The sequence below is a fragment of the Protopterus annectens genome, chromosome 3.part1, assembly GCF_019279795.1.
Source record: "Protopterus annectens isolate FY-2018-M chromosome 3.part1, PAN1.0, whole genome shotgun sequence".
Lineage (NCBI taxonomy): Eukaryota > Metazoa > Chordata > Ceratodontiformes > Protopteridae > Protopterus > Protopterus annectens.
Window position 1 is genome coordinate 1,703,035,913 of NC_056732.1, and position 26,100 is coordinate 1,703,062,012.

General features: G+C 41.8%; 1 protein-coding gene across 1 annotated transcript in view; it reads left to right on the forward strand.

Moving 5' to 3' along the window:
• Positions 1 to 2,461: 2,461 nt before the first annotated feature.
• SLC52A2 (solute carrier family 52 member 2) overlaps positions 2,462 to 26,100 on the forward strand; it is a 397,740-nt gene continuing 374,101 nt past the window's right edge. The window contains exon 1 of the mRNA XM_044067714.1: positions 2,462 to 2,684. The gene's annotated coding sequence lies outside the window, so the exon portion shown is untranslated. The remainder of the gene's footprint in view (positions 2,685 to 26,100) is intronic.

The window sequence follows — 26,100 nt, forward strand, 5'->3', positions numbered from 1 at the left end:
CATTTTTGATTGGAGACTGACTGCAAATCTCTAGTGAGTTTGTTGGGTACTCAAGCTACAGCTGAATTCCATCCAGAGTCCATCTAGTGCAAACACCACAATATATATGTAGCTGAGAAGCACTGGAAACATGAACCACAAAGTATAGTCGACAATGATAAAGGATAGGGCAATGTAATGCAAAACTGAAGGCACATTGGATGAAACTTGAGTTTAGATAAGACAGTTGTAATGACAGCAAATGGGGGAAATCAGAAGTTAAAAAGTGAGATAGAAGGGAAAACAATGGAACAGGTTAACAGCTTCAGGTATTTGGGAGGATGGTTTATGTGAAGGGAAGTCTTAATAATGCGGTCAAAGCTAGAACCATACAGGCTACAGCCAACTGGCCCAGAGTGACAGGGGTAGTGTATAACAGAAAATGCCAACAAATCTGAAAAGTAGAGTGTACAAAACAGTGATGTGACTGGTACTGCTGTATGCACAGAAATCTGGGCAGTAAAGGCAGAGCAGTTAAGGAAGCTAAAGGTGACAGAGAGATGAAGTGACTGAGATGGGTTGTAGGATACAAACTTTGGGACAGAGGAAGAAACAAGGACATTAGAGCAGAGGCTAAAGTAGCGCCAGTTGCAGAGAAGGTCAACAAGAACAGACTACAGTGCTTCAGGCATGTGTAGAAAAGCAGCAGACAATTTGGTGTAGAAGATTTGGAAGAGACGCACAGAAGGCAAGAGGAAAGAAGGGCATCCAGCAAAAGGATGGATGGATTGTGTGAAAGATCTGTGACAGTCAGGCATGAGTATCAAAGAAAGTAGGAGAGTGGCATTGAACCCAGAGAGATGGTGACAGTTGGCACAACACCCTGACCCCATGTAGAAAATGGGGAAAAAGGGGGCTGATGATGATGCTGAATCCAATGAATGGTAATATCACTTCACCATCCATTTCAGTCATGCATGGTTAAAGAGTCTCAATATCTAATAAGATGAAACAGAGAAAATCTTGTGTCATCAAAAAAGACTGAGGGAGACACATAGACAACTAGTGTCATCTGCCAGGCAGTGCAGAGTTTTCCCATTAAACTGGTGTCCCCAGCCAGTCCTAGTGCAACATTCACCCACTGTCATAAGGACAAAATGCAGGCCAAAAAGACTAGATTTACAAAATTAATGTAACATGTTCTTTCATCTCATACTTGTTGTTTTGTTTACTAATTTCATCACTTACTATTGCAATATATATGTAAACATTTTGCACATCCCTCAGACATATGCAGTTGTTTTATAGAAACTCTTTGTTTTAAAATAGGGTACTTAAATGGGCTGGGGTGAGTGTCTTGACTCAGTGAAGCTAAAAGTGTTTGTCTGGAAAGTGTAAATGCCATGACGTATGTTATACAAACAAAAAATCAGTGGTGGTATATTGCCTTTCATTTTTTTAATGTGGGAAGAGAGGGTGTAAACTGCATCAGGGAAAGTTATCACTATGTAGGGATGGAGTTACCAAAATAGAAGTGTGTGTTACATCTCTGTAACAAATTTCCTGAAGCAGAGATTTATCAGTCCAGATGACATAATATTTCTGAGCCACAGTCGTAAGCTGGGGGTGTTGGAGGCTGGGTAATATGGGAATACATCCTGACAGTAGGGATATAGGAATGTTTCCATGACTTTGGAAGTTGATTTCTGAATGAAGATTCTAGCCATAGAAAGCATTTGACTGGCTTATCCCTGTTTCCTGAAGAAATATTTTAAATGGTGCAAGCCTCCATATGAATCATGTCTATAATTTTCAACAAATGGAGCTATCTGCAGACAGGACCAGTTAGCTTACTGGTCTGTTAAAAAGACATTCAGAAATATGAGGGAGGAATTCTAGAAAGTCATGTATATTGCTCACAACCTGAAAAAAATGAAGATAATTGTTTTACTGGGGCATTGTAAATTTTTGTACATCCATATATAGTTGAATGCTCTTTGATATATTTTGCTGTAAACATTTTAAGGATAAAATTGTAACAACAAGAGTATTTATTATTTTACAATATGTTAGCACACTATAGTGCATTTGAAGTCACAGTTATTACCATGATCGAATTTGCAAGAAACTTTGTTTTAATGTGAAATATTAAAAAAATAAGCACCAAGTCTGAGACTGACTCAAGCTCTCTTGTGACATCAGACTAGATAAATGTATCGGTGAATGAATGAATAAATTATTGACTGAAACATTATGGAGGGATTTGGGTTATAAGTAACAACTAGATTCAATTAGGTCAGGAGCACTTTAAACATACATAAAATACAAAGTAACTGTGTTTAGTATCTTTTTCTGGTTTCAGGCTTTTTTCTAACACTGAAAATGAATTACTGACTTCCAAATTGCTTTGTCAGTTGTCCACAAACCTACTTCCCCTTTAAGAGTGTTGTACAGTTTCTTTTGCTTTGAGACCAGTCATCCAATGACAATGCTTGTTACAGGATGGTGGTTTCTGTTATGCTGTACCATGTGGAAAATGGGAAAGGACTGGCACAGTTAGAGGTGTTTTGCAAACAGGAACAATGTCTTTGTATGGGAAATAGTTTTGGAATACTGCGGAGAGAAACAAAGACCTCACTTATCTAGATTCTTGCACTGTGTTGAGATCCAGCCTAATTAGAACTGCTCTGCTTGCCTGAGGTCACGTAAGTCATGACTTTCAGTCAATTTGAACAAGGAACTTATTCCAGTTGAGCAATCTAGGACATTACTGCTTCTGTAACTTGCTAGTGTTTCACTTAAATGGTTGTGTTTCAGCATCTTACATAGAACTACTCCATTAGCTTTGTGAAGACAATAGTGGAAGAGAATGAATTAATACCCTTCTTGTTTGTAGTCAGCTATGTGACATGTTATATTCAGTAGAAAAATATGATTGCTCCTTTATGTTATATACACTTCAGAATGAGAGCAGTTGACTTCATTTTGAAATCTCCCCAAACTGGGAGGATTTCTTAAGTCACACCATTTTGAGTTTTGAATGTTTTGTTTGAAGAAGAAATATGCAGACTGCTTTAGATGCCTTAGACTTGTCATTTTGTATCGGGGTGGTATGTACAATATTTTGTGCTTTTTCTTTTTGCAAAAGCAGGGAGAGTCCATTTTGAAACTAAATCTTATCAGTATGTGAAATATGTGTAAACTAAAACACAAGTTCTGTCAATTAGAAGAAAAAAAAATCAAAAATGTCTGTAACATACACTTCATCCAGGTTACATGCTTTGGGGGGAGGGAAATCTTTTAACATAGTGTGAAAGCAAAGAGACCATATTGTAGCCAAGTGACACATCATACACATTTTTTTTTTAATCTATACATTCTTTTATTTATTCAGTTTATTGAATGTGACAGATGTTTTTTACAGTAAAACCCTGAACATCTGACATTGACTAGATCAGAATGAGAAATACAAGTTTGATTATTTATTTACCTCATTTCTTTGTTCTGGCTTTGTGACCAGTATAATTTACAAGTTTCAATCCTGCAGTTAATCTGTGCTGCTAGGGTGTTAATATTGCAGTATTGCATGTGTGCCTAGCGCTGTCACCAACAAGAGGATGTTATGTAGTTTTAAGAAGCAGACAGACCCAGGTGACAAGGTGCTGTTACAGAAAATACACTTTGAACCCTTATCCTTCTGACAGCTCAGTTTTTGTCATACTGAAGCTCAAAATTGAACTACATGGTTTAGGACTGCCAAAGTACAGTGTTTTCTGTTGAGGTCAGATGTAAAGATAGTCTTGATTTCAGCATTGCTGATTTGATTACCTTGAAGTACATGCCTTAGGACTGCCAAAGTCCAGTGTTTTCTGTTAAGGTCAGGTGGAAAGATATTCTTGTTGATTTCAGCATTGCTGATTTGATTACCTGGTAGTGAAACCACAAACTGTTAAAGTACTACCTTTGTTTTAGTTTCTGTTCCATTTTAATTCTGATTTTATAGTCCTTATTTCCAGTTTTAATGTTTAATAACAGCAGTTCACTTTTCATCTGTTACAGCCTTATCACATTGCTGTCTAACCACAACATTATTATACCTCCATAGTAATTAGTATGTCAGTAATATCAGCTGACATTTATTTATTGTTTGCAGTTTGATTACCGGGGAAGTTTACTGGGCCGAATTGACCCATTTTCAGTGGAGGCCCGGGGAGAAAAGCTCCAAGATGCATTATACAATTTGGATACAACTGACCATTAATATTAAAGATGATTGTAGAATAGTTACTCATAAATGCATTCAATATCATGCATAGTTAAATTCATTAAGCTTGAAGGTAGGGATCATACAGTTTTATTTGAGGAAAACCGATATGTGTTAGGTGTGGAAACGGTTTACATACAAACCTTTTAAGAAAACGTAAATACGCTTTACATACACACATCAACAGTACAATGCTATTTACAATATTTACAAGGTTGGGCTGTGTGAGGGTAGCTGTATAGTTGAGCTGAGGAGTTGAGGAGGACATGAGCAGTAAAACTGAGAGAAATTAGATTATTTTAGTTATTTATTTATTTAACATTTGTTAACCGGGAAAGTCTGACTTGGAACGAAGCCAGTTTTCAGCAGGGCCGGGGGAGAAATGCTCCAGACGCATGTCTTTGTAATGTGGGAGGAAACTGGAGCACCCAGAGGAAACCCACACGAAAGAAGGGAGGACATGCAAACTCAGCACAGGCACTCCAGCTGAGAATCGAATCGAATCAGAGAACCTCTTGCTGTGAGGTGACAACACTACTGCTGCACCACTGCGCTGTCCATTTATTTAGATTTATGTTGAAATCAATAAATTGGTGGAGTGGGAGATTTATGTTAAGGTTATACCATGTCATGGGTAGTCTGTTTTTACATAGAGAGCTTACTTTTAACACCAAGTTGGATTTAATATGCCGTGATTATAGATTAATAGTTATGTACTAGCGGTGGTGGTGCTGCAGTAGCGTTGTCGCCTCACAGTAAGACACTGTCCGGTTCGATTCTCAGCTAGAACGTCTTCTGCGTGGAGACATGCGTGAATGGCGTACCTTCGTTGAAGGTTGTGCGTCAGGGCTGGTAACTCGGCACGTAAAAATCAACTACCAATCATTAGCGGACCGGAGTTCCACTGTGGCGACCCCTAACCGAGAAAAGCCGAAAGATGTATAGCAATAGTGTAGTGGGCAGAGCATTCACCTTACAAGCAGTCATTCCTAGTTCGAGTCCCAATGCAGCACATGCCATTTTGTTGGGAGGATGGCAGAATGGTTAAGGTGTTTACCTTACAGGCAACAACAACAACTAGGCAGTCAATCTACAAACCACCTTTTTCTTTTGGCAGTTCCCGTTAGGGTTTGCCACAGCAGATCATCCGTTTCCATTTCTTCCTCTCCTCTGCATCACACCAACCACCTGCATGTCCTCTCTCACCACATCCATAAACCTTATCTCAGGCCTTCCTCTTTTCCTTTTACCTGGCAGCTCCATCCTTAGCATCCTTTTCCCAATATACCCAGCATCCCTCCTCAGCATATGTCCAAACTAACGCAATCTTGCCTCTCTGGTTTTGTCTCTAAACCGTCCAACCTGGGCTGACCCTCTAATATACTTATTCCTAATCCTCCACCCTCGTCACACCCAGTGCAAATCTTAACATCTTTAACTCTGCCACGTCCAGCTCTGACTCCTGCCTTTTTGTCAATGCCACTGTCTCCAACCCATATAACATAGTTGGTCTCGCTACCCTCTGTAGACCTTCCCTTTCACTCTTACTGGTACTCGTCTGTCACAAATCACTGCTGACACTCTTCTCCACCCTGCCTGTACTCTCTCTTCTTCACCTCTCTTCCACACTCGCCACTACTCTGAACTGTTGATCCCAAGTATTTAAACTCATCCACTTTTGCCAACTCTATTCCCTGCATCCTGAACATTTCTCTATCCTCCCTCTCATTCACACACGTATATTCTGTCTTACTCCTGCTGACCTTCATTCCTCTCCTCTCTAGAGCATATCTCCACCTCCAGGTTCTCCTTAACCTGTTCCCTACTCTCATTACAGATCACAATGTCATCTGCAAACATCATAGTCCAGGGGACTCCTGTCTGATCTCGTCTGTCAAACTGTTGATCACCATTGCAAATAAGAAAGGGCTTAGAGCTGATCCTTGATGTAATCCCACCTCCACCTTAAAAGCATCTGTCACTCCCAAAGCAGACCTCACCGTTGTCACACTACCCTCGTACATATCCTGTACCACTCCTAACTTCTCTGACACTTCCAACTTCCTCATACAATACCACAACTCCTCTCTACACACTCTGTTATATGCTTTTTCTAAGTCCACAAAGACAAAATGCGACTCCTTCTGTATACTTCTCCATCAACACTCTCAGAGCAAACATCACATCTGTAGTGCTCTTTCCTGGCATGAAACCATACTGCTGCTCACTAATCATCTCCTCCCTTCTTAACGTAGCTTCCACTACTCATTCCCATAACTTCATGCTGTGACTGATCAATCTACAAACCATTAACCTATATTCTGGAGTTCTCCCCAGGTTCAAGGATGACAACACAAGATAAATCAGGACAAATATAAGGCTGTCCATCCTATTATCTAAGTTTACCTTGAAGGTGGCAAGGGTGCCACTCTGTTTGTCATGTAGTGGAAGTTTATCCCAGAGGTGGGGGATAGTCACATCTCAGAAGTGTCACTCGAGCATGTCTTGTTTATATGCAGATGAAGGTTTAGAAACTTTAACCATTTTTTTAGGAACCATTTGTTCTTCGAAGGAATAGGGGGTTAAGGAGGTTCAGGTCGAGCTTATAATGGACTGTGTACAGTGGGAGAGGTCTGCCCATTTGTCCACATAGCCGATTGGCTTGAGGTCATTGATCGTTTTAGAGTTTGTGAGGTCAGAAGGATTCGGATCCTCTGTTTCTCCCTAGTCCTATTTCTGTCACTAACTTCTTATAAATCTACCACCTTCACTGCCTCTGTACCCTCTGACTAGACTGTCTCATATGATCCCTACATGCATGTACTAAATTATTATTCATCTAATCTTACCACACTGACCTGTGCATGCTGCACATACCCCTCAACTGTACAGATTTTCTCATAATGTCCAGATTTTTGTCTCATGTTTGATCCATTTTTTGTAAAATTGTGGTTTTCTAACAAATCTTTGGCAAGTTATTAAAGACTGAAGTCAGAAAATGACAGATGTTTGAGTTTCAGACTTCAACCCTTCAGAAAATGCATGCTAACACAGACCCTGTTTTTCTATCGACTTTCTAAGTTTGAAAGAGCAATTTGTAACAATTGTCCCTATGTTTGGGCCTTTGTCCCCCCATTATTTACAGCTTTGTCCAGGTTTCTTGCTGTAAGAGGTTGAAAGGTATGGCATGCACTCATAGCCTGCAAATTATTTTATAAAATTTCTCTGTAACTGATGTACTCTATGTTCTAATGTAAATATGCATGTAATGTTGCTCCTCTGTACTTTGCGCAGAAGGACTGAAAGCCCTATCACTGTATTCTGTCTCCTACAGGTTGCTAAGGGGTGACGTGCCTGGCTATCAGGGCAGTCTCTGGCCCAGCCCTGATGGAAATGCTTCACATTTGTAAATCAAACTGCATGAGGGTCACTCACTCCAGGGATCTTAACCTAGCCTCTGACATGAACAGGTCATGTTGGAGACAGAGAGATATTTTCCAGAGACTTCCAGTTCTCTGGAAAAAGCTTCCAGTTCACGTGAAGCAGAACCCCTCCCTGACCCTCTTCAAACACAACCTAGGTCAATGGATGTGTGACTGTAGATTTACTCCTGGGGTGCTGCCCATGTTCCTCCTGGACAGAAGAAGTCATTATTAACTACCATAGACCCTTACCTGTGCGAACTTCACTCACGTCACTACTGACAGTTGGGGCAACTCGGGATAAATATGGCTAGGCTTTTAGTTGCTCTAGGGCCTTTAGCTTAGTAACCTTCTATGAACCTATGCTGTACATCTTTCATTATTAATTTTTCAAATTAGTGCATGTTATATGTGTACTGGAGCTTTTCTCCCTGTATGTTCAGTAAAACCACTATCCACAGGTTCAGTGACTGTTTGGAAGAAATTTAGTGATGTTAAAGAGGCAGGACTTTCTTTTAGCAATGATGAATTAATGAAGGTCGAGAGTTAAGATATTTTCAATATCTTGATTAACGAGGTCTGTGATATGTTCCGTAGTTTTACATATCTGAGTTTAATGGATCTGTAATTACAAAAGTTCATGGTTGGGCCACCTTTTGTGTTCCAGCATTACAGGGGGTGTTTTTCATTTTTCAGGAATGTAGTTAGAGGAAATGTATGCATTAAAGATGTCAAATAGGGGTTCAGATAGGGCATATTTAGTACTGATTATAAAGCAACCTGGTGTGTTATCAGTGAACATGGATGATGTGCTCTTAGCTTTTGAGAGGGCCAAGAGGACTTGTCCCATAGTAATCCTATGTGGTGGCTGGGACTGTGGATTCTGTGGAATGCCCATAACCATGGGTAGAGTAAAATTTTCGCTTAATTAATTTCCTAGCTGACAAATTATCTGCTTTGGGTCAAACTGAGCAGTATTATTTTAAACTATCTCCAAACATTGCTGGGGTAGTTGTTAACTTTGTGAAAGAAAGATTATTTTTTAGTAATGGCAATTTAAAGTTGATATTCAGTTTTGAGATTCCTGATGTTAAGCTCTTTGCTAGTTTGGTTATGTGTGCCATAGAGTGAGACCTCTTATAAGCACTAAATATATTTTCTCTATTGTTGTATGAGTATTCCATCATAGAGGTTTGTTTCTAAATTTCTTATTATGTTTGGTGTGGATAGGGACTGCCTTAGCAATGGAATCTATTAGAGGAGGTGGCATCCTTCTGAGGAGGATTATAGTGGAAATTGTGTAGGTCAAGTAAATGGTTTGCATTTGAAAAATCCCTAAACCACAGAAGTATCTGCAGGGAAATTACCAGCAGTTTTAAAGGAAATGGTCACTATATATTCTCTGGTTTAACAAGGGAAGGCGATGTAGGTGTTCATGACAAAGGACTGAATTCTGTTATTGAAGAATGATACTACTGAAAGCTGCGTTGTGAGTGCGGTCCGACTAAATATCATCGAATAATCCTTTGCAATATGGCAGTTTATTAAACAGGTTTATTATTTATTATTGTATGAAGGAAAGTTGCATCGACTAAATCACTTATCCAGTAAACAAGCTGTAAAATAAAAATAATAAAAATAGTAACATTTCTGAAGTTCAGCTATTTACTTTTATCATAAAGAGTTTGTGATCTTTTCTGAAAGATAGCAACAAGTGTAACCATTTTGACAACTGTTTTTCATTTTTTCCTTTACCAAGGAAAATAGACTTATAAGCAAAAATCTACTAAAGATGGGTGTAGCCAGAAATGTACTCTAATCTAATGTTGTTGCCCGCACCCACCCACTTATTTAAAAATGTAGTCACCCTTAAAATGTATAGGAAGAAGACATATTGTTTTTCTGTTGCCATTTATAGTCATAAAATACTATAGCTACTATACTGGTCTGTCACCAACTATACTGTCCTCTAAACCTATGCAAGCATATTTCAGAGTACCAAAGTAAACCACGTTCGAAGGCAAGACGTGCAACATTGTAGTCCTGTACTAAAGCACCTAATCGCAGGGATCGGTCTTGGGGCCTCTGTTGTTTGGGATGTACTTTTCTGAGGTGCAGGCCAAAACCAGTGGGCTGTGGCTGACAAAGTTTGCAGATGACTTCAAGCTGGGCGCTGTCATCAATTCCCCTAATGATGTGGATGTTCTCCAAGAGGGTCTCACCCAAACAAATGACTGGTGCCAGAAACATGGCCTCAAACTGAATGCCAAAAATGCATCATCATCCCCTATGGGGAGAGTGATGTCCCCACAAATAAGGTCCTAAGCATGCAATCAGTCGTGAGGGACTTGGGCACCCAGCAAACTGAATTTTGACTAACATATTGCCTCTGTTGTACAGAAGGCTTTCTACATGGCCCAGCTCATTAGGAATGGGTATCTCATTCAGGGACAAGGAGGTCATAACATCCCTGCATTCTTCCCTTATAAGACCCATTATTGAGTACAACGCTCCTTTTGGCATGTACCTCACAAAGCACATGCAGCATTCGAGACCACAGAGGTTCCTCACCAGGAGAATCCAGGGCCTCAAACATCTGCCCTACACAGATAGGCTAGAAGCCCTGTCCCTCTACTCAGTCTTGTACAGACTCTTCAGAGGTGACCTCTGTCTGGCATACAAAGCAATCTCAGACCCTGCCTTGATGAGGCTGCTGCATATCCGCAAGTCAAGCTCCACTCGAGTAACTGGCATGCGTTACCGCCACCTGGTCTGTGACATTAGTAGAACTTGCTGGGGTGACAGATTTGTGTCCTAGAGACTCACCCTTCTGCGAGTCACACGTCAAGCAGAGTACCGCATTAACCCTTTTTAAGTGCTACCTGGATAACTGGAAGGGGAACAGAAAGTACACCCCGGGATTCCACCCGTGTTCCTGCTGGACAGGGGCATTGGGTGCTAACTTGCCGGATCATGGGCTAAATTCTTGGCTAGGCTTGTAAAGACCTCGGGGCCAATAGCCTAGTAAATTCCTATGATCCTTGTTAATGCATTTAAATGGATATTCCTACTGAATTATTTTGAAATGATTGTATACTGTTGTGTGCATCTACTACAATGCTAAGTAATGTCATTGTACTGTTACATTTGTACTACTCCTCCTTGGGCTGCCACTGAGAAGAATCGTTCTCTGCTGTAAATGTTATTTAGACAGATCTAGACAGTCTGTGCTCTTTGAGTGACATGTTTCCAAGACATGGGTCAGAAAAAATGTACTCTTGTAAGTACAAGAAGTATGCCAGGCTACACCCTTACTACCAAATTGTAGATGGCAAAGTTGTGTTTTCATTTGTTAAATAGGTAAGCGCACTAAACAATTTCTTTTTATTCAGGATTTTTATTTTATTTATTTATTTTACATTTGTTAACTGGGATAGTCCGAATGGACAAGGTCCATTTACAGCGGAGGCCCGAGGAAAAAAGCTCCACAAGTAAATTAACTTATCCTATAATGCAGTTACAGAGACCATGCATGAAACAAAGCAGAAAGCTATGCAAAGTATTGAACAAGAAAACATCTTATCGATTTTTATGCATTAACAAAGAAATCTAGAGTTGACTTTTCATACTTCCTAATTGTGGCTTATCTACAGGGGATAAGGAAAGCGGGAGAGAGGAGTGGGCGAGAGCAGTGGGAGAGGTAGTTAGAGTTCTTAGTAAGGTATGGTTTGAGTGAGTTTTTGAACTGCAAGGTATTTCAGGTAGATGTAAGGGAGGTGGGAAGATTGTTCCAGGTTTTAGCAACGGTGTGAGAGAAAAGAGCTTTCCCTGCTGTGTTGTTAACCCTAGTGATAGTGAGAAGAGATTTGTCAGCAGAGCGAAGGGGACGACTGGTAGACTAGTAAGATAGTAGTTGATTCAATGCAGAGGTTTTGTCAGGGTATCGTAGGATCTTAAAAGCAAAAACTAGTTGATGGTGGTTGATTAATTGTGGAAGTTCTAACCATTGTAAGTCTCTTAGTACCTGACAGTGGTGTGTTCTAAACGCTGAGTTGTTACAAACCTGGCAATTTTATTGTAGCATGACTCAAATTTGTCAAGATCAGTTTTTCTAGTATGGGTTAGGACTGGTGTTACATACATAAGAGTAGATAGTAGGTGAGTTTGGGCAAGGGTAATATGTGCCTTATCTGTGAGGAATTTTTTGTGTCTATAAAGAGTACCCATTTTTTGTGAACCTTTTTGTTGGTTTGAGCTATATGTACATCAAAAAAAAAGATTTGTGTCTGTTTCTACACTGAGGAGTTTAGTATGGGAAGTTGGCGAGATGACAGTGCCATTTTTAGAAGTGATGGTGAAGGTGAGGGGGAAGGGTTTACATTTATTAGGGGTAAGCAGTAGAAGTTTGGTCTCTTTGGGGTTTAGAGTAAGTTGGATATTTATGATCCAACTATCAACAGAGCTGAAGGATTCTTGGGTGAGCTTTTGTAAGGTGGTTAGAGACGAGGCTGAGCAGATAAGTGTAGAGTCATCTGCATACTGTATAAGTGAGGCATGTTGGGTGGAAGTGTGTAGGTTATTTGTGAAAATAGAGAAAAGAAGTGGGCCCAATACTGAGCCCTGTGGAACACCTATGGTAGTTGGAAGTAGGGGAGGTAGTGTATCTTGCCATAGGACAGATTGGCTGTATGAATGTAGATACTGAAGAAATAAACCTAGGACTACAGTATTAAGCTCATTAACAGCTAAACTGTAGTTGCATGTGTTTTGTTTTTCCCTAACATACAGTGGTGCATAGGTTAAGGTTAAGATATCCTTCCAGGTAAAATGTAACCATAAGGCCTTCTAGAGCTGTGTCAGAAACCTCAAGGGCAGCACACAGCAATGTGCTGAATCAAGCCGGGATATACAGCAAACCTATTGACATACATATTCAGTTCCAGCTCCCACCTACCCAACCATTCTCCTCCCAATAATACTCTCAAACATAATCCCCCAGCTATAACTAGGGAACATGTATTGACAATCACTAAAGCCAAGAACATGGCCTGAATTGGCCCCAGTAACATTCCAGGATGCCTCCTGAATAGTCTAGTCTAAAATACAACTTATCAGGACCCCTGAAGTCATTCTTTAACTATAGTATTAAAAGAGGCTTTGGGCCACATGAATGGAGGACTGAGATGGCCATCCCCCTTTGTAAGGGAAGACCTTCAACAGATTCTTGAAACTAAAGACTCGATTAGTCCGGCTTGTCTTATTTGCAAAGCAATGGAACGAATTGTCATGGAAATTGTCCACAAGGGCATAGGATACCTTCAGACACTGGATGCATCCCAGTTTGGCTTTGTCAAAGAAAGATCACGCTTACTGAATCTGGTGGACTTCTTTGAAAAGATCGCTAAGGCAATGGATGAGGGGAAAGTAGTGCATAATGCCTACCTATATTTGGCTAAGACAATTGATACAACAACCCACTTGGGTATTGTCAACAAATTTACAGAACTTGGTATAAACCCCTTTATAACATGCTGGATAGCTAGCTTGTTAACTGACAGGACTCCAGTAAGTTAGAATATGTGAGGCCACCGCCACAAAAAGGCTAGTCACCAGTGGAGTCCCCCAGGGCTATGTGTTAGGCCCACTCCTCTATGGAATCTACTTCTCAGATGTCTAAGCCAACATCAGAGGCCTCTAGCTAACCAAGTTTGCAGATGATTGCACACTGAAAGCAGTTAATGAATCCTCCCAAGAAGAGAACATCCTTCAAGAAGATCTAATACAGACAGACGCTTGGTTCCAAAGCTATGTCTTAAAACTCAATGCCAAGAAATGCATTATAGTATCTTTTGGGAAGTCTGCTACCCCAGGTAACTACATGATCAATAAAATACCCTTAAAAGTTGCTTCACTAGCCAGGTATCTGGAAACTCATGTAGATAGTAACCTAGCCTTCCATCAGCATGTGTCCAAGGTAGTAAGAAAATCCTTCTATGTTGCTGAACTTATAAGCAAGGGCAAGGCATCTAGGTCCAAAGAGGTCATCATACGACTGTACTCTGCCCTCATCAGTCCCATCACCCTTCGGTGTGTACCTGACCAGACACATGCAGCAACTGTAACATCCACAAAGGTTTCTTACAAAAAGAATACAGAGAGTAAACACAATGTCCTACTCCTGAGCATTTCAAAGCCCTTTTTATTCTGTATCATACGGACTTCTGAGACATAATCTTTGCCATCCCTGGACCCTGTTTTAATGAATCTTTTGCACAGCCACAAAACAGACATCATCAGAACTATTAGATTAAAAGACCTAAATTTTGTTTGCAACATAAATAGAACATGTTGCAAATGTGTTTCTCAGAGCATTCAAATTCTCTGGAACAGGCTCCCCATCCACGTGAAGAAGAGCTCCTGTCTATCCCTATTTAAGCACAACTTGGACTTCTGGATGGTTAATTGGAAATTCACCTCTTTTCTTGCACCTGTGTCTCTGATGGACAGAGGCAGTCAATATATCACTCCCTGTATAGATCAAAGTTGTTGGTGACACTGGGGGTGCACAGCTAGGATTTTAAGGTCCCTAGTGAGTGTTACCCTAGTATACACCTATGAAACTAGGTGATGATTAATAGATGAGAGTCTGGACACTGTATAGTGCTTCTTTATTTACCACTGTAACTCATACCCTGGCAATCACAGTTATGCAGACATTTCTGTACAGGACTGGTTACCTCGTAAGTTTGATTTTATTGTGGCAAGGTTAGGTTGCTACTATGCTTGCTGACCCTTTTATTTTTTACTTTATTTGTATGTCAACTGGGTAATTGAACTAGTTTATTTTGGACCCTTTTTAGCTACAGTCTGATATTTGAAATAGCATTTCTTATCTTGCTGATCCGCAAATTTAGTGTGTGGAGTGGGAGGAGTCTACCAGCCTGGGGAAGCATTTATACGTAGCTAAGGATGACCACTGATGCAGGGGTTATGTGGAAGCAAGTGGGAGCTAGAATTAAAAAAAAAAACATCCACTTGCTTCTGGAATTTGTACCATTATGCACATTGTGTGGTCACCACCAGCAAGCAATGAAATACCACTGTATACTAACAGCCCCCCGTCCTTGAGATGGGAGAGCAAGCCACTGTCTGTTAGATCTACCTACCACCTACTTTAACTTCTCTGATGCACAACCTTGTTTATTAATATCAGTATCGCTTTGTGGATGTTGTAATCAGGTGTAGAACATTTGTACCTATGGATTCAGCCAAAACATGAATTTTAATGGCAAGTAATGATTGACTTAGCTAGATGGTGCTTATTTCTCTGACATGTGGACAAAGTGCAAATCAGCTTATTCCTCAAGCCCCAACCTCCATATGAGTAGTGCCATGCCTGTTCCATGTATTTGTTTCTTTCACTGTTATTGACCTTACTAACACTTCAAGAAGGCTGCACTAGTCATACACTACCCTTTCTGTGAAGTAATGCTTCCTTCTTTGAGCTATTTGCCCCCTCCCCATCCCATTTTCTTTCTTTCACTGCTATGCATGTTAAATTCTTCTTGTTTCGCTTTAAAAAGTTTCTAGTGCTGTCCATGCGCATTGTGTCCATTATTGGTATTCTGTGGAGGCAAGAAGGTATTTCATTTGCACTTAGGTTCATAGGAGGTTACTAGGCTATTGACCTTATGGCCTTTATAGGCCTAGCCATGTTATACTTGGAGGGGCTTGTGTTGTATGTCCTTTTACCCTGTAGTAGTGGGAGGGCTTATGATGCATGCACATTTTAGGGGAAGGGAAGAGTAGTAATTTTATCTCTGAAAGACCAGAAGTGATTGAGATTTGTGAATACCTTAGAATACAATAAGCTTCAAGCTGTGTCCACCTTTTAAGAGAAGAGGAATCGGTACATGTGTATTCTGAGGAAAAGATGGAAGGATCGACATATGTAAATCTTCAAAGAAAAGGATGGGCCTGTACTCTGTACAAGTTCTGGAGGAGCAGAAAGTGTGTTGGGTTACTGTCCTGGAGGGGATACATAGAGGGAGAGATGTAAGCATCGGTAATGTACAGATTGCTGGAGATGGCATGATCACCACATGTGTACACAGACTGAAAAGATAGGAGTAGTACCCACACATATACTTAGATTAGAGGATGCATATTGGGTCTGCAGACTGGATGAGGTGTTTGGATCTACCCACATGTTCCCAGACTGCAGGAGGCTGATGAATCTACCCATGTATTGACTGACTGCAGAAAGCAGAGGGTTTTCTCCATGTTATCCAGGCTGCAGGAGATTAAAGGATCTGCTTGATCTCATCATGCATACACAGACTGAAAAGGCTGGCACAATCTTCACAGATGTACATAGACTGGAGGAGGTAGAATGTGTATACAGGCTGGAAGAGGTGGCTGGATCTACCCATGTGTTCACTGATTACAGAATGTGGATGGAACTACCCTTGTGTTGACTGACTACAAGAGGCAGATGGCTTTCTCCATGCTTACCCAGGCTGCAGGAGAAGGACAAGTGGCCCCCACATGTACACAGGCTGCAAGAGAGGGATGGCTGCTGTTCCCCACGTGTGCACAGGTTGCAGAAGACGGATGGCTGTCCCCCATGTTTACACAGGCTGCAGCAGATGGATGGCTCTCCCCCCATGTTTACACAGGCTGCAGGAGACTGATGGCTCTGTCCTCCCATGTGCACAGCCTGCAGGAGATGGATGGCTCTGCCCCCCCCCCATGTGCACTGCCTACAGGAGACTGATGGCTCTGCCCCCCCCCCTTGTGCACAGGCTACAGGAGATGGGACAGCTGTACCCTGACGAGTGCACAGGCTGCAAAAGATGGATGGCTCTGCCCCACCCAATGTGCACAGGATGCAGGACACTGTTGACCCCCCACATGTGCACAGGCTGCAGGAGACTGAGATCTCTGCCCCCCACATGTGCACAAGCCACGTTTAATGTTGTACCAGATAGCTTCTAGTGCCATACCTCCCATATGCCACTAAACCTGAGATGCAACCTGTTTGATATCCCATACTAATCCATACTCTTCCAACCCACACCAGATTTGTACTGCTTTCATGTGTTCTGATTTTACTACCAGACTGAGTTTGAAACTTAGAAATGCAGGATAATTTGGATGCACATGAAATCATTTCCGAGAGGAAAAAACATGTACGTATTGTATGCTTCCATTTCCTTGTTTGTTTTTACTGTGTTTATGAAAAACATTTCCTGTCATAGTCGCTTTCTTTTTCTTTAAACCTGCAGTTTCCTTTCAGCTATTGGCTTGTTTTGTCTAGTCTGTTGACCCTGCATAATTATCATTATTTGTTTTGCTTTCTGTGTTGTTTTATTGCTAGAATACTCCTTTTTTTTTTTTTTTTTGTTCTACATTGATTACACTTTATTTACTTTAATTATGCATTTCACATTTGCTGTCCTGATTTTAAGCCCAGATTATGTACGAGTTATCAGCTCAATTTTTACCGTTAGTAGTTTTTATTTAAAGCAAACAAAAAAAAAACACATTAGCTATTTTTGTGGTCCACATTTAGGGTTTAACATGTATGTCTTGGATTTGTATTGTGCAATTGACCTTCCTTTGCATTCATTAAGGGAAGAGAAACATGCCTTTACTGCATGTTAGCTAACAAACACGAGGTATTTTTTGAACAGGGCAGCTTAAAGTAAAGCGCAACTACACAAGAATGAAATTTCCCCAGTCAGAGTTGCACCAGTAAATATGTGCTGTAACCAGTTAACGCTTAAGTAGAACTGTCACACTCTTGAGCTTTTCTTGCAAGATCTCAGAAATGAGCCTTGTAAACATGTCTCACCTGTCAAGCCCTTAAGGCAAACCACAAAATCAAACATTAGTCATAGGCGATTCCATCGTGAGACATACAGATGTACCTCTCACCAGGCTGGATAAGGAAAAGGTCACTATCAACTGTCTGTCAGGTGCCAGGATATGCCATATCACACATGCACTTGAGTCTCTCAACAACGGGTACTGTTATGACTACATCATAGACCATGTTGGTGTGGACGACTTGAGACGTACCTCTCTGAACTATATGAAGAGAGACATGACTGAGCTCTCGGACTGTGTGTCTCAGGCAGGTATGACTCTAGCCTTAAGAAGCATTTTATCTTCACCTATGATAATGTTGCAATATAAACAGAAAATTATTGATTTCAATAATTGGCTTAGTTTCTGGTGTCATTCTAAGGGGGATCCTGTATCTGTCAGCCTAGGATGACATGATTGACGGACCTTGATGCTTTGCCAGAGATGGTCTTCATCTGTCACACCTGGGATTTCGGCTACTAGCTAAAAGGCTCCTGCCACTCCATAGTGCCTTTTTAGGCAGTGACTCAAGGACAAAATTCCCAACATAAAAACCCCATCTAAAAACAGCCTCAAGGTTACACAGCTAAATGTTAGAAGTCTTAACATGAAACTGAACTCACTGGAAGCAGTCCTCACCTTTGAAGATGCAGACATTTGTGCAGTCACTGAGACCTGGTTCAAGGCTATGGAGAGCACCCCAGCCATACCGGGTTACATCTACTTCCAGACGTTCAGATCACAAACTGAAGGCATGAAAACTAAAGGAGGTAGTGCATCATTATTCATTAAAGATAAATACACCTCCAGATTGGTTAAACAGTATGATTCCCTGGAGATACTTCAGGTGCTATTAATTGTTGATAAGACACCTATTTACGTCATTGCCAGCTACAAGACCCCTTCCATGAATCAGAACACCCACTCTACCTATTTGGATCTACTTGAGTCTGTCAAGATACATCCAAACATCATGGTTTTGGGTGAATTTAACTACCCATCCATTGACTGGGTAAATTACTTGTGCTCAAACTCGCTTCCCAAAGGTTCCTTGACTTTAACTCCAATGCCCTGGACCAGCTGGTTGACATCCCCACAAGGGGTGGCCAACATCCTGGATTTGGTGCTTACCAATATGGGGACCACTGTAGCACCCCACTGAGAGGTCTTCCCTGGTGAGAGCTGACCACAAATCAGTCTCATTTGAAGTAACTATCACACCTGAATCCCCCTGCAGCAACTAAACTAAAAAACTTCTCCAAAGCAGATTATAACCTCTTACTGGATGGTATAAATAGCTTCACTTCATCTTCCCACTCAGGAGTTCTACAGCAGTGCCTTATACAAACACCTGTATAACTGCATTGACTCTGCCATACCTGATAGGACCAAAACAAGCTCCTCAAGGAAAAGCAAACCTGCCTGGTGGACAACTGCCATTAACAGGCTTTACAATAAGAGGAAGAAATTGCTATCTAAGAGTAAGAGGGAGCAAGCCCTAAACTGGAAACACTCCCTCATCAGCTTAAGAAAGCGAATAAGACTTCTTGTGAAGTCCTCCAAAGCAAATTAGGAATCCAAATTAGCTTCTTCAACTAAAGACAACCATAACCATCGACAGTTGTGCTGTAACAGAGACCTGGTTCAAGGCAGCAGAAAGCACCCCTGCACTACCAGGCTACAACTCATTCCACACCATTCGGCCCCAGAACTTGGACCGAAGCTGCAAAGGCGTTAATGTTGTTTCCATATTCGTAAAGGATGCGCACACCTTCAGACTGGTAGCCCAACATAACACATCTGAGATACTTCAGGTGCAGCTAACATTGGGTAAGACAGCAGGTCCCCAACCATGTCCCAAGATTGACACTCCACATTCCTAAGCATGTTGGAGAATATTAGGGTCCAACCTAACACTCATACTGGGTGATGTCAACTGCCCCTCCATTAACTGGGAAAACTACTTGTGTACCAATACACTTGTCCAGTGCTTTCTGGAATTCATTAATTCCAGTGCCCTGGACCAACTCATTTTTACCCCCACTAGAGGTAGCAGCATCCTTGACCTGGTCATTACTAACATGGGCGACCGTTGCTCTACACCAATAGTCAGCTCCTCCCTGGTTAGATCCGATCACAAACTAATCATCTTGGAAATCCACATCCCTCCCACTCCCCCCCCCCCCCCCCAATAAAGGTAACCACCATGAAAAACTTCTCCAAGGCTAACTTTGGGCTCCTAAAAACAAGAGGTGGCTAACTTCATGGCACCCATGCAAATGGAGAATAGTTGCATGACCGCCATATCAGACACCAATGCACTGTACGAACACATACACAAATGCATGGATCTCGTCATACCCAACAGAAGTAAGACGCTCTCAAAGGAAGCCAATCTGGTGGTCCCCTGCCATAAACAAACACTACAACAGAAGGAGGAAACTGATGCGGAATAAGGTGAAGTCCCAAGACTGGAAAAACTCCCTTATTAGCCTCAGCAAAAGGTTGAGATCCCTCATCAAATCCTCTAAAGCTAGCTATGAAAACAGAATTGCAGCAAATAGTAAAGACAGCCACAAGGCCTTCTGTAGTTATGTAAAGAATCTCCATGGCAGTACCCAAATTTGCTCTGAGCTACTGCACTATGGTATCTCCTATACCAAGCCAACAGATATTGCAAATATACTGGCGAACAGATTCAGTGCTAACTTTACCCCCCCCCCCAAAGGACCAATCACAATACCAGTAGATTGCCAGGCACCCAGTATTACTACAGGTTAAAACAGCACTGTCCAAGGCCAATAATACAGCTTCTATAGGACCTGATAGTATCCCTGGCTGTGTTCTGCATGAACTGGCACATCATCTGTGTGCCCTGTTCAATCACAGCCTCACCTCATGCTTTGTCCCTACCAAATGGCACACTGCTACAGTCATCCCTCTCCACAAAGGAGGAGCTACTACAGACCCCAGGAACTATCGCCCCATTAGCCAGACAAGTCTGATATGCGAAGATATGGAACGCATCATCATGGACCTAATAAACAAGGATATAGGGAATCTCCAAACTCTGGATCCTACACAGTTTTGTTTTGTGAAGGGTAGGTCATGCTTGCTCAACTTGGTTGAGTCAGTCACCAGAGCTGTGGATGAAGGTAAGGTGGGTTCATACAGCCTACCTTGATCTGGCCAAGGCCTTTGATACCATTCCCCACTCAGGAATCACAGAAAAACTTACTAAGCTAGGCATTAACCCCTATATCACTAGGTGGGTTGCAAACTGGCTCACAGATAGAACCCACAGTGTGAAAGTAGCTGACGCCAAGTCAGGCTGCCAACCAGTCACGAGTGGAGTCCCACAGGGTTCGGTCCTGGGTCCTCTCCTGTTTGGTATCTAGTTCTTTGAAATCTAGGCTAACACGAAGGGACTCTGGCTGACAAAGTTTGCAGATGATTGCAAGTTGGGAGCTGTCATTAACTCCCCAAGTGATGCTGACATCCTACAGAAAGGCCTCAATGAGACCAGCGACTGGTGTCAGAACCATGGCCTTAAGCTCAGTGCCAAAAAATGTGCCTTCGTCCCCTTTGAGAAAAACCCAGTTCCCTTGAATTACCACATTGATGGTAGTCCACTGAACATAGAGGGCGTTATAAGAGATCTGGGAACACAGGTTGACAGCAACACGTTGACACTGTGGTCAGAAAGTCCTTGTATGTGGCACATCGCATTACTAAGGTTTTGCATCCAGGAAGTAAGAGGTCAATGTCTCCCTCTACTCTTCTCTCATTAGGCCAGTCATCGAGTACAGCTCCCCATTTGGCAGGTACCTTACTAGACACCTGCAACAACTGGAGAGGCTGCAAAAGTACCTCACAAAGAGGATCCTAGGCCTTAAACACTTGTCCTGTATGGACAGAGTAAAAAAAACTCCCAACTATTCTCTGTCTCATATCGCCTACTTTCTCTGCTTGACTTACAAAGCCATATATGACCCAGCTCTGTTATAAATGCTACATCTAAAGAAATCCCAATCCCTCCACACCACACGCTCCAGAGACCTTAACCTCATTACAACAATCAACAGAACATGCTGGAGGGACAGGTTCATAACCCAGAGACTGCCCATGCTATGTAATCGACTTCCCATACATGTCAAGCAGAGCACCTCACTGGCACTCAAGAGAACTCTTGATGAGTGGATGGGGAAATAGAAAATTCATCCCAGGGATCACTTCAGCGGCTCTACTCGACAGAGGCACTAGGAACTAATGTTGGGCGGCACGATGCAAGGGTAATCCTATGGGCTAGGCTTGTAAAGGCTCCAGGACCGTTAGCTTAGTACACACCTATGAACCTATAAGGTGTTCTTTAGTTACATCTGTAGCCTTAAAGGAAAGGCCCAGATTTGTGCCAAACTGGCAGTTGATGATTCCACATATACTGAACCTGTAGACATAGCTAACCTGTTGGCTGGCAAGTTCTGTGAAAGCTTCACTACCCTGTCCCTGCCACACATACCTCATGACATCCCTACCTTGTATATCTAAAGAGCAGGTCGTAAACACCCTTAAGGACAGAAACACAGCATGTATGGGAACTGATAGCATCCCAGGCTACGTCCTGCATGGGCTCCAACAAGAATTAGCAACACCATCGGGTACTCTTTTCAATCATAGTCTAAGCACAGGCTTCGTCCCAGCTGAATGCAAAATGGTCAAAGGAAGAGCATGCCTGTTAAACCTGGTGGACTTCTTCAGGACAATCGACGAGGCCCTGGATGAGGGGAAATTTGTGCATGCAGCCTACCTAGACTTAGCCAAGGTGTTTGACACTATCCCTCACTCAGGCATCATTGACAAACTCGCCCAGCTAGGTATCAACCCTTGTATCATTAGGTGGGTCGTTAACTGGCTCACTGATAGAACCCATATAGTCAAAACAGGGGATCCACATCCTACAGCAGACCTGTAACCAGTGGTGTTCCACAGGGATCAGTCCTGGGATCTCTACTGTTTGGAATCTATTTCTTCGAAGTGCTAACAAAAAACAAAGTTCTGTAACTGACAAAGTTAACTGATGACTGCAAACTGGGAGTGGTCATGGAATCTCCAAATGATGTCAACATCCTAAGTACATAGCCTAAAAGGTAGGACCCAACCATGCACAGAACTAGCGGCTAAACAAATGATTGGTGCCAAAGTCATGGCCTTGAACTCTATGCAAAAAATGTATTATCATCCCTTTCGGTAAGGGCAGTGTTCCAGCTAACTACCACATCAATAGCAACACCTCAAGTGCACACTTATTGGTGAGAGACCTGGGCACACAGGTTGACAGTAACCTTACTTTTGACCACCATATCTCCAGAGTGGTAAGAAGGGCATTCTGTATTGCTCATCTCATAAGTAAGGACATTGCCTCCAGAAAAAAGTTATAACCTCCCTGTACTCTTCCCTCATCAGGCCAGTAATTTGAGTACAATGCCCTTTTTGGTATGTACCTTTCCAAACACATGCAGCAACTGGAGAACCACAAAGGATAATGACAAGGAAAATTCAATGTCATCAGCATCTGTCCTATGTGTATCCTTGGAAATCACTGTCATGTTATTCTGTTTCATACAGACTACTCAGAGGTGATCTCTGCCTTGCATACAAGGCAATCTCTAACCCTGCTTTATTGGAAATGCTGCATCTTCGTAAGTCAGATGCTACACTGGGTACTTGCTCTAAAGACCTTAACCTGGTATGTGACATTAATAGAACCTGCTGGAGGGACATATTTATCTCCCAGAGGTTACCACACCTGTGGAACAGATTCCCACTTCATGTTAAACAGTGCACCTCATTGGCCCTCTTCAAACAAAGTCTGGACGATTGGATGGATAACCATAAATTCACCCCAGGGGTTCACCTGTGTCCCTCTTGGACAGTGACATTAGGTGCTGATCATGGAATAAGGGTAGAACTTGGCTAGGCTTGTAAGGGCCTCAGGGCTATTAGCCTAATAACTTTTTATGTTCCTATGATCCTGCATACTGACCCTACCCTGCCATTCTGCTGTTGGAAAGGAACTCTGGGATTGGCAAAACAGGGTACATATGCAAGCCGGCAAAAAAATTGTTAGCGGAATATAGACCGCATGTGATATTGTCATGTAAGCATAGACTTAGCTTAGTACAACTAGTGTTCCACCTTCCTTTCTGCTGAATAAGCTGCCAATTCCAGTTACGCTTATGTGTGAAACAGGATAGTGGTGCTGTGAATGAACAAATGCAGGCAGACTGTTAGAGGCCACAATGGCACTGCTCTAAAACATATGGCAAGTGTTTTCTATAGCCTTACCCACCCTCACCTGTGAAATTGTTACCAGGGTCACATTAAGTGGGCTTCTGTATTGTGATATGCTGTCTGAGAATTAATGACTGACTAAATGCCATGCCCATGCCCAGACCCAGGAATCAAGGAGCCTCAATACTCATCACTGTCATCTCCTATGGGAGGAAAGGATAACAAATACACACAGTAAAGTGCAATTTCCCTGAAGAGCACACAGAGATCACAGTCAGACCGAGGCTGGTTGCTCCCTTGCTCCCCAGGTCCCCAGTAAGACTTCCCACTGGCACAGCTATAGGTTCATAGGTTGGTACTAGGCTATCGGCATCCAGATCTCAGCCTAGTGGGCAAGCTAAAATTTTCAGCACCCTCTCTGTCCAACCAGTGCTTCGTGTCCCTGCCCAAGTAGCTGACACACACACACACACCTTGAGATAAGGGTTTACATAGTCACGCAGACACTTCTGGGGAAGGCTGACACAGGTTCTCCAGCTGTCCCCCTTTTTTACCCAGACTATACGGTAGTACCAGCTGCCACCACCCACTAATAATTATCAGCTACTCAAAGGCCCTTAAAAGAGTGTCCAGTTATCAATGTGCAATATTATTATCCATTTGGTAGATGTAACTAAACAGTCAAAACTTATTTGGAGTGACCTGGACAGTAAACTCTATAAATATGCTGGAGCATTTCTCCCCGGGCCTCCGCTGAAAACAGGCTCTGTGGAACCTAGTCGGACTTTCCCTGTCAACAAAATGATAAATAAATAAATAAAATGCAATGTACTCTAAAGCTTAACTTATCTCAACACAAACCAGCCACAATTAAAAGGTTTTAAAATATTTAATAATAATTAAAACCACAAGACAATACTTTCTACTACACAGTGATAGTCAAAAGAGTTCAGAGATCACACAGAAATACTTAAAATAAATCAGTAGTACAGTTCTGACATTGCAGAAAAACACTTAGTCTAATTTTTATAGTCCTAGCTATTTCTACAAGAAAACACACTTCTAAGATAACTTACTTAAGAGAGCATAAGGCAGTGCTGCTGAGGTGGATGGTCAAAAATGCTTAATAATCTCTGGTTCTCACTGTTTAAATTGAAACTGCAGTTCTCATAAACATTACATCATCTTTTTTTCACTTTCTTGGAGTTCCCAGGCTACCCATTAACTGCATTTACATTCTTTTACACTTTGAGCAATAAAGGACATTTCACATGTAAATTCTGGTCATTAACTTTAGCCTTAAAACAATAGGCAGGATGCCTTCATCTAGCCGGACTAGAGCCGTCTTGTAAACATGAAAGGTAGTGATGAAGTAATTTTAATTTCAAAGGACCAACAAGAAATGCTTGACTTAGCTTTCTTTACAGCAGATTGCAATGTTGCCACATTGTTTAAGTTCAACATTTCACATTTACAAATGATAGAATTTTATACACAGAGTATATATATACACAAGTCTTATCTAGCTAGGCTGGCAGCCTTCACCCATCTCTACCAGTCTTCACACAGGTTTTAAGAAAAAGTGACTCCTTTGAGAGAAACTTAGCAAGTACAGCCAAGGATAACCATAAGGCCTTTTACAGCTAAGTACATAGCCTAAAAGGTAGGACCCAACCATGCACAGAACTAGTGGCTAACGGTATATCACACATTGACTCCATAGAGATAGCAAATAGGGTTGCCACCTTTCATCATGGCTAAAACCGGAGTAAAACCACACACCCTCACGTCACGTGTATCCCCGCCCATCCCACCCCTCTCCCGCCCACATTCTGCCCATTTTGTGACATCACGACAATATCACCCGGCAGGGAACGTCCTCTTTTTCCATTCCTGCTGCGTGCTTTCGGCTGATTTACTATGTTTTTCTGTTAAAAAAAAAAAAAAAAAAAGCATAGTAAATCAGCCTATTTACAAACTCTGATAGTCTGTTTCCTTTTTGACTACCAGAGTTTGTACAGTGTTTTCAGGACTACCGGAGAATCAGCTTGATTTCCGGATAGTCAGGAAAAAAAAAAACAGAGGGGTGGCAACCCTATGACACAATACTTGTGAAGTAGTAGTATCACAATCATTAATAAACCCACATTCTGAAACAAATGGGTACAACCAATTTCTGTATAAAAACAGAAAATGCCTAAACCCGTTCACACCTTTTACAACCTCTCCAATTCAGAATCATAAAATGAACCCTATGATTGACCAACTGTAACA